This window comes from Rousettus aegyptiacus, unplaced genomic scaffold (genome assembly GCF_014176215.1).
Source record: "Rousettus aegyptiacus isolate mRouAeg1 unplaced genomic scaffold, mRouAeg1.p scaffold_m13_p_3, whole genome shotgun sequence".
In the NCBI taxonomy this organism is placed as follows: domain Eukaryota; kingdom Metazoa; phylum Chordata; class Mammalia; order Chiroptera; family Pteropodidae; genus Rousettus; species Rousettus aegyptiacus.
The window spans coordinates 17,955,802-17,963,474 of NW_023416306.1; the positions used below are offsets into that span (position 1 = coordinate 17,955,802).

The 7,673-nt window shown below is 36.4% G+C and overlaps 1 pseudogene; it reads right to left on the bottom strand.

The window, feature by feature from the left end:
* Positions 1-221: 221 nt before the first annotated feature.
* On the bottom strand, positions 222-340 carry LOC118600586 (annotated as a pseudogene).
* Between the last annotated feature and the right edge of the window lie 7,333 nt (positions 341-7,673).

Sequence of the window (7,673 nt, forward strand, 5' to 3'; positions counted from 1 at the left end):
AAAGACAACTCTTTTAAAGAGCCAGTGTGTGTACTTAAATCTGTTTATGTATGTTAAATGTTGTATGCATATAAGCATTTTCCTGAGAAAAGTCTATTGCTTCATCCAATTTTATTTTATTTTATTATTATTATTTTTTAGGTGAGGCAACCCTTGGTTAATCTCACAGATTGCAAGGACGTTGTCTGCTTACAATCCCTTATTTTTAAAAAAATTTTTTATGCCTATTGCACTTGATCTTCCTAGGTGGTCTCCCATCCAAGTCCTAACCAAGCCCAACCCTGCTTAGCTTCCAAGATCAGATGAGATAAGACACATGCAGGGTGGCATGGCCATAGATGCTTCAGCAAATTTTAAAACTGGTTCAAGTGTCTACAATTTTAAAAATTAGTGCTCTAAGTAGAATAAGAGAGTCAATTTGCCTGAGGACCAGTAATTGTCAATGAAATAGCTCATCTTTTCACCATTACCACCATTCTACTCATTTGGAAGTATTTTTCAGAAATTTATTTGTTAGAAATGGTTTTAGCTGTTGTATATATAGAACAGTAAATTTCTACTTAAAAAGTTTTAGGATTAAATGTACTCTCCAAAAGCTATAAACGATAATTTAGAGAGCAGGAAAAAAAAAAAAAACCCAAACACATTAATTAGAGGCATATATTCAATGGTCAATATACAATCACTATGAGAACTTTCCAGATGGGCTCTCGGACTGCCCACTGAAAAAAACCTAAGTCAGAGAAGCAGAGGGAGAGTCATTTAGAACCATTTCACCCAGAGCATTCACTCAGAAGCATAGAATACAGGTCTGGAACTGCTCAAGATGGCCTAACATTTTGCAAAGTACAAAGGAAAACATTACTCCCAGGAACGTGATACTAAAAAACATTCAGAAACCATACGTACTGCTGATTAAGTTAAAATCTCTACGTTGTTTTAATAAAACAGACATAAAATATACATTAATGTTTTTATTTTCAAAAATCTGGTTTAAACAGCAAGCTGCATGTACATAAACCAAACCAAACAACAATAACAACTTAAAAAAAAAAAACAAAAAACCCAGCACCTTGTAAATTGTTAAAGACTCTCCTAGACTATCTGCCAGAGGGCTGGACTTGATGAACAAGAAAGTGCCTTCCAATTCTGACACTGTGACAGAAACTAGATGTTACACGTGCTTTCCCGCTCGTGTGCTCCTAGGCGCACATGCATCACTGGGGAAAAGTAGAAAAAGTTGAAAATGGAACAAGAAAATCATTTATGTTACTCTGTATTTTTGATATTCAGAATGTTGTTCCCAATGTTAAAAAATTATGGATATCTTCCTCTACATTTAAAATAAAGTCCCAAAACACAGCCAGGACAGTCACAACATTAGGACACAGTTTTGTTGCTGACATTTGGAACACAGCCGTGGAGAAAATATTAAAAACTTAAATACAAGCATTGTGTTTCTTATCTAAATAGTTCAGAGTAAACAGTTATGGCCAAGCAAGGCTCCGGAGACCCTGGGAAAGGTGATACTTGGAACGTGTCCAGAAGATTTCTACCTAGAAGAGGTTTGCTGTGCTTCAAAATGACAAACCAGGCAAACTCAAAGCAACCCATTAACTATTCTATCGCTAAATTTAAAGTAAATGTGCTGGTGTTGCTGAAAATTTAGAGTTTAAATCGGCAAGACAACTTGGGGCACAGATGAAACCTTTATGCTGCCAGGGAGGAACTGAGCATTAAGGCCATCGATACTGGACATTTCCATGTGTTTTCAAGTCCTTCCAGTGCAAGCTGATGAAAACCAGAATGAAACAACCCAGCTGCCATTCTAACACTGACATTGTAGACACCGGAAGTAATTTATTATTATTGTTGTTTACTGCTTTTATTCTTTTAGTATCCTCATTTAAATACAGTTCCATAAAACTTCACGTACAGTTAAGGAAAGCACCTCACTGCCCCAGGCCAGGTTCCCGCAGTTGAAACTGAACTTTTCTTGCATTTGTATTCTAAAACAAGTTTCATTCCCCCTGCCTGCATATCTGATCTCTTTTTTAAAGCACAGTTATATTCTGTAATTTTCTAATTTTGCACCTGTTGTCAGCTCTGAGTTTGAAGAGAGCAGAGAAGCACATGGTACCCTCTGACCCCTTGCCTTTTCTCACTTGGATGCAAGGGACTCTTTCAGGATTGTATTTTAAATAGTAGTGAAGAAAACTGAGAACAATTTGAATTTTATTTGTAAAATATGTATCTGAATTTTCTATTTATATCATAATGATCATAATGATTATTTCAGTAATAAAAATAAAGAAACATAACACTGTGATATGGCAATTATTTTTAGGTACATTTTCTTGTATTAGTTTAACCCATTCATGTGAGGACTTTGGGAAGTTTCAGATATGTGGCTTCAAGCATTATTATCTATTCATCTATTTAAAAGCATATATATCCTTCTTCTAGTGGGTAATGATCTGATATCTAATACACCTGAGTCCCTTAAAATTATATTAAGCAAAAATTGTTTCTTAACCAAGCTTAGTAAGTTGCAGTACAATTTATCTTTATTAGAATACTATACAGATGGTTTATCTCCTTAATGCTTATCATAACTAAAAATATTTTCTGTATTTTAACACATAAAATATATCAAATTCCAAAGTCACAACTTTCCCCTCAAAATTATCTATTGTTTTCTGGCATTTGGTGCTATAGTGTAGAAATCTAAAGCCAGAATGCTGTTTTGTTTTCTGACAGCAACTCCTTACTTTCTGAGTGCCTGCAGGAGTCCTCATTCTCTCTCCTGGGTAGTTTAAAATTTTTTCCATGAGATGCTTAGATAGGAGTCTCTTCCTTCCTTCCTTATTATTATTATTATTATTTTGGCCTGGAATGCAGTTAACTCCTTTCACTCTACAAATACAGATTTTCGCTCTGTTCAGGAAAGATTTCATTTTTATAGTTTGATATTTTTTTCTCCACAGTCTTTCCATCCAGAAGGCAAATACCAGTAATGTCAGCTAATATTTAGTCTTCCATATCATTGTTCCCCATTATTTTTACCTGTTTTTTTTTTTTTAAACATTAGGAAGAAAATCTCAAGTTTGTCCTTCATGCTATTGATTTTTTTTAACATATCAGTTGATCTTTTGTTTCCGATGTGGATTTTAATCTGATGTTTTTAGCTTTCTTAAAATCTTTCTTTCTAATTTATCTTCTTTTTCATTTTATTCTATTGCCTTCTTTCCTCAGCCTACTCCTATTTTAAGTATTGCTGCATACAAGCAATGCTGTTCTTTCCATTACAACAAAAAGAACCCTAAAAATTTGTAGACCACTTTCATTTTCAAATGTTCTGTCCATTTTCCTTGGTTCGGTCACATTTTAAAAATATGCTCCATTTCACTTTTTTCTCTATATTCATCCTTAAATGTGGTCTTTACTTCCCATATCCCAGTATCTGCCCTTGATTATGCTAACTGTCCACTTGAGTTGTTTGTCAAATCCTGTTTTTGGATATTGAGATTGACGCTAAGGAGATGTGCAGATTTCCAAGTTCATTTCTAGTTCAGCACTTTTCTACTGAAGTGGTATTCTTTTCCTTCCTATTATCAAGTTTTCTGGCTCTCTGAACCCACATCATACATGGAAAATCACAATATTTGCATGTTCCGCTCCTTTGTTACTTATTGTTTCTGCTCTCACCTAAAGGGTGTTTATCTTAGAAGGTGCTATGCCTCTACCAGATCCTCTTTGCTTTGTGCTTACATTTCAGCCCTAGGACTTGGAGTCTTGGGGTGCACAAAGAGGAGGTGGGGCTGGGAGAAAGAAGAGAGCGTGGGGCAGAGAACCTTTCCAATTCCTTCCAGACACCAGAATTGAGATTCGACCTTCTTCTGGGTCTTTACGAGTGTTATTCTCAAAAGACAGGGGCTCACTGGGGGATTCTGATAGAAGCAAATCCATTAATTAATTCTTAAAAATTCAAACTTCCCAGCGACGGAATGGAGAAAAGAGTTCTGGACTAATTTTCCGGTTCTGAATCTACTGCTTATGGTCTTGGTGATCTTGGATGGGCCCTTTACTATATCTGGGCTTCAATGTCTTTATTGGTAAAATGAGGGAATATGACTATCCAATCTCAGAGTTACCTATATTCTATTGTTTTCTTAAGTCTCGAAGCAGAAAATAAATATGCCTCGATAAAGGAAAGAAGAATAAAAAACAAATGACTATGTAAGTATTTTGCTATGGGTGCTTTAGCTTAAAATTTATAAAAATCCTCTGTCACCAAAATTAAAAAGAGAAAGTAAAAAAACTTGAGCATGTACTTGTGACATAGGTAGCCCTTTACATTTTAAGTCATGATACCAATGTCAAAACAGCTGCAGTTTGTAAGTTACTTGACTTTTATTAGAATAAATTGGCATGACCATCAGCCCTTTTAGGTTGATAGCATGTAACATGAGAGTTATTTATTGGATAAAGGCAAGGCAGAAAATTGTATGCTACTCCCAGAAGACAATTAGGCATTACCAGGAACGACTAAATTATACCACGTGACCAACTGATTAGTAAGAGAGTACATATAAGGTGTGAGACAGTATGGGTTAAGAACATATTTCCCAAACAAATAGAAACTGTGTTTAATTTTTTAAAAGCCCTGTGGTAAGTGGACCTCCGTTAGTCTTAAGAAAGCAGTTTCGTCTAATGGACTGAGCACTGGATTTGGAGTCAGAAGATCTGGGATCAAACTTATGCTCTCCAGCTTATTAGCTCTGTGAACTTTGGGAAATTACTTCTCTGAGATTTGGTTTCTCAATAAATAAAATGGGAATAATGAGACCGACCTTTCATAGCTGTTGTGAGAATTCAATGAGAATATGAGGCAGCTGGAGAAAGCGTTTACCATAGCGTTAGTCAAATCTGCATCTTCTAGAGGCTTATTTGAACAAATCAGTAACAATAACTACAATTAAATACAAAGTAATCAAACCAGTTATATGGACCACAAAAGTCTTAAGCACTCATTCTCATCTCAGTCGGGGAGAGGTTCTATCTAATTGCTATTGGTGGTAATGGAAGCAATATGTACCTTCATATAATTCAGCGATTATTTTTTGGTCTTAATAAATATTTCCTGAAATTGTTAACTTCCATATGAGCTTCAATAGATAAAAATAAAGCATATTAATTGAGCATAATAATCTTATTCTGATCGACAACTAACCATGGGGAACTAGTATGGATTTTTTGGACTGTAAAGAGCGAGAGGTACTCAAAATCATAATAATATGCAAACTTTGCCAGAAGAATGGGCAGTCTCCCTCAAAGGAGTTTTGGGAAATCCTGTGGTATCAGAATATGTAGATACAGAACACAGAGCTTCCAGAGATAAGTTAGTTATCATCACACATGGCCTCCTCCTCTTTTATAAAGGGACCCTAGCCCTAGGTCGCCACCAATCTCTCCCTCCACTCACGTTTTTGCCAAGTGGTTAATTTATATAGGAAAGTACAATGAAGATTTTTACTTAACGACACCACGTAAACAATTGAATGTTTTTCTTACAATAAAGAGCATTAAAAATTCACCCCCAAAACGAAATCATTTAAATATATATATATATAAATTCAGAATTTTTAATGGAGTCTTCTGTTCAGGGCTATTTGTTAACAGCTTCTTAATATGTATGAGCCTTAATGAGCCTTAACTTAGACTAACTTGCAGCTTATGTGGAGAAAATGAGGTAACTCTTCTTGGAGGTGTTCATAATTTGCATTTATTGATGCCTACAAGTAACTGGTTACTAATTCAAAACTGTTTAGCAATCCAGATTTCAATAAAAGCAACCAAGTGATGCATGTTCGATAAGCATAATAAACATTGTTTACTTTATTTAAGTAGTAACAATGTGGTCAGTGTCAGCCTGAAAAGAAAAATAATCAACACTCTGCTGCCCAGAGGCAGTAAAATATTTTTAGAAGTTGTGAAATTTGAAAATTCAAGAAAACTGTTATTCTTAAAGAAAATGTTCCAGTCTAGTGAGAGGCACTAATTTAGGAGATTCGTCATATGACCTTGAGGAATTGGGAATTTTGCTTCCTAGTTTTGCCCCTTCCGAACTACATGGCCTTGAACTGCAGAAGTGTAACATTCACTTTGGAGATGATCCACTCCAATGATCCCACTTTACAGCTCAGGAAAGTGAGACCAGAATTTGCCGAGTAGTGAAGGGGCTCCCAGTCTAGTAATCGCTCTACCACAGCAAGAGGCTTCAGCTGTTTCATGAGGATTATTTTGTCCATATTCTCCTAATGACTGTGAGAATGGTAGAGTGCTTAATTGCCTTAAATAATGCTGAATTAAAATCAGAATCAAAGTAACAGAATCCAAATTGTTATTTATCAGGGAAGATTAATCCAGCATATGTCTAATCCAAGGAAAGCTGGGAAACACGACATGACTAAGGAGGACCATTTCTTTCACAACTTTGGTTAGGTTCTTCCATGCTATTCCGCTTTGCAAACATACTAAACAATAGAGAACCTTGCTCATAAAGTTTCTAAAGGTTTCCCCATTCTTCACTTGTTTTTGCTTATATCTGAGGTATCAGGGCTTGGCTGTGTTAGAGGTAGAATTTATGGGCATAAGTGTGAACAGATGATCAGTTTTGGTTTCCTCTTCAAGTTTAACAGTTCAAAGGAGGGAGAATCTCCATAATGGAAGAAATAAGCGGTACAATGCAGATCAGTCGAATGATATTAGTTATTCCTATTGCCAAAAGTTGTAAATAAAATAGCTAACATTTATTGCATACTTATTATGTGCCTAGTGCTGTCCTAAACCCTTTTTATTTCATTGAACCATACCCTCGAGCTGATGCCCTAACATCTCTGCCAGAATACACTTCCAAGGGGAGACCTGCTGGATTCGGGGAGGGGGCACCGCGCGAACAGGGCTCACTTTAGAGCAGATGCAGAAGATGCTGCAGGCAAGAGCTCGCCCAAAGGACTCCACAGGTCCTGTCACAACACCTACAGCACCACCATTACCGACACAAAGCCAGAAGCAACACATGCCTAGGTAAACTTGTAAATTCCTGATAGTCATTCTGACTTTTGAGTTAAAAACAAAACAAAACAACAACAACAACAACAACAAAAAACCTCAAGGTAAAGGAGAAAACATTCTTAATCTCCCCCTTCCTTCCCTTGAGATGCTCCCTTCTCCTGGCTTAGGCCAAGAATAGAAAACTATGGAGTCACCAGGAGATATGGTTTAAAGCTGTCAGCAAGGACAACTGCCTTAGCTGCACGTCAACTAGAACTAGCTACCCTGCCCCCCTTCGGCTCCTCTGAGGATGGACAAAGCTGAATAGATGGATAGGTGCCATGCCATTTTAGCAGGTTTACTAGGTGTTACTGCATGTAAAGTGTGTGATACAAACATATACATCTACATACAAATACATAACAGACTAAGTACCCAGTACAATGGGCGGCACAGAATAACACTCCCCAAGGAGGCATGTAATAAATAGCAGTTAGGATGCTGAGATACAATTCTTTCATTCCATCAGGTGTCACTGAAGATTCCGCCGCCTGATTTTTTATTATAATCATTCACTTCAAAACTCTGAAATTTTACACTACATCAAATAGGTAATA